The sequence below is a fragment of the Geotrypetes seraphini genome, chromosome 6 (genome assembly GCF_902459505.1).
Source record: "Geotrypetes seraphini chromosome 6, aGeoSer1.1, whole genome shotgun sequence".
Lineage (NCBI taxonomy): Eukaryota > Metazoa > Chordata > Amphibia > Gymnophiona > Dermophiidae > Geotrypetes > Geotrypetes seraphini.
The window spans coordinates 187481686-187484096 of NC_047089.1; the positions used below are offsets into that span (position 1 = coordinate 187481686).

The 2411-nt window shown below is 42.1% G+C and overlaps 1 pseudogene; it reads right to left on the minus strand.

Annotated features, from left to right (window-relative positions):
* Nucleotides 1-1318: 1318 nt before the first annotated feature.
* LOC117363226 lies at nt 1319-1432 on the minus strand (annotated as a pseudogene).
* Nucleotides 1433-2411: the final 979 nt, after the last annotated feature.

The window sequence follows — 2411 nt, forward strand, 5'->3', positions numbered from 1 at the left end:
GAAAGTAAGTAGAGAATGACAAGGGGACAAATGTTCCCCATCCCCGTAGGAACTCGTTTTCCCCATGAGTTGTGCCGCTGTCCCTGACCCATTTCTGTAAGCTCAGCCTTAAAGCACAAACCTTGAACACTTATGATTTTAAAGTGTTTTGAGGCTTGTGCAGATGACAGAGCTTGCAGGAACGGGGCAGGGAGAGGAAAAGAACTCGCCGGGACGGGAAAATGAGTTCCCGCTGGGAAGGGGACAAATTTGTCCCTCTGTCATTCTCTAAAAGCAAGCTCTTTGGTATTAAAATGAGCATGCCATGTGATGCACTAACGTTTCTGAGCAATGCACAGAAAGGAGCACCTACCTGCAACTGTCAAAATTTTCTAGCAGGTCTACAACTGTCATTACATGTGAGAGACTTCATGGTGGAGCAGTCTGCCCTCACCTGCCCCTCCCCCTCCCATAGACAAGGTTCTATCCCCTCTCCAGGCCCCAACCCTTTAATCTTCCTCCCAACCCCACAATCTCCCCTGGGCCTACTGAGGTACCTGGTGGTCAAGCGGTGTCTTCGTGGCAGGAGCACAACCCTCCCACTCCTGCCTCCAGGTGGGTGACTTCTAAAATGGATGCTGTGACCTTCTGCGGTGGCTCGTGGCTTTTCCTATACTACCGCGAGCTGCCACGGCAGCCATTTTAGAAGGCAGACACAAGAAGTCAGGTGTGAGAGGGTCATATTCCTACCATGAAGACCCCCGGCTGGCTCACCAGGTACCTCAGTACAGAGGAGGACAGGTGCCAGTGACCCAACCAAGACAGCAGCCAGGGTTTACTGATCCCCCTTACTATGCCACTGGATTTTGATTTATTTTGGAAACAGAAGAATGCTCATACAAGCCTGTAAGTGCCAGTGCTGGGAAACAAATATGCATGAGTCCATGCAAACCCAAAAGTGAAAGTATATATTGGTGCCTGTCTTCTGTGTTTAAATGTAGACTTCCAAATTAAAAACAAAAAAATAAAACCTTATATTTAAAGGTATAGAAGAGTGTCAGGTTTGTCTGGTATAGATGTATAACTGCGTTTACTGCAAAATTCTGCGCATGCATACACCAAGCATGTTCTGCTCCCTTTTGCTTTTACAACACACAAAATATTTGAATATCATTTCCTTTGAGCACTGGAGAGCTATTTTTCTGCGCTTTGTTGGCATGGGATCTGCACCATTGGCCTTAAGGTGGGAGTTACATTACATTACACTAGTGATTTCTATTCTGCCATTACCTCACGGTTCAAGGCGGATTACATTATTTCATTATTACAGTTTACAGGTATAGGGTCGATTGGAGATACATAAGAAGTAGTCTAGAGCTTTATGTTCAAATATATTTATTAAACTGATAAGAACAGATACTACACTTGATCTTAGCCAAAAGGCCAGAAGGATCAGGGAGTGTTACAGGTGGTGCTTGGGTCAAATCTGGTTATGTTAGTTTAGTTTAATGTATTTTTGAATAGTAGGGTTTTTGTTTCTTTTTTTGAAGGTTTTGAAGTTCTGAGAATCAGCCTGCAAGAATTTTATTAACCAAATTGAATTCCTTCACTCTTCAATGATTAAAACTCAGGGTTTAGTAACTCCTGGGACTACTATAACCATTGTATAATTTATGCAAACTGCAAACAAATCATCTCAACCTGCATTCTGACTCCTTTCTTTAGTGCAGCCAGTGCTCACACTGCTGCCATCTTATGGGCCCACAAAGTATTGCAGTTCCAGATTTAAAGTTTGTTTCTTGAGAGTTTTTATATTGCTACTAATGACTGAGGAATTGAATTCAGAGCAGTTTACATGAGCTTCTGAAGAGATGTTACCATACAGAATTACAAAAAGCTTCTGCAAGGTATGCAACTTGTAGTCTAGTTTCTTGGTGTTTCCTCTAGGGAGAATCCTGGTCACAAAATAGTGCTTAGCTCTAGCATCACCATATGCTTTGTGATGGACAACTACTAGTCACAAGTGCCCTTAATGACAGGGTCATCTGCTGTCATGCTGCTCCTTATGGAGTTACACTGGCTCCCAATAGAAAAACAAGTTTCATTCAAATTATGCTGTATAGCATTTAAGACCCTATGGAGATACTCCTGATAGCTTCCCCAGATTCACTAAACTATTAGCTAGATCTTTAGGACACCACAACTCTGACTGACTCTTATCATTTCCATCTCTGAAAGGTATAAAATACAAAAAAAAAAACCACTGCAAATCTTCAGATCGTAGGAGTTTGAAATTCACTTTCTACAGAGATCTGTGTTAACAAATTGTACTTGAAGAAAGAAGGATAGACCTACCTCAAGAACACACAATTGTGATTGAAGAATAACATGAAACGGAGCACAGCCAATGATACAATTCTGTGCTCTAGTAT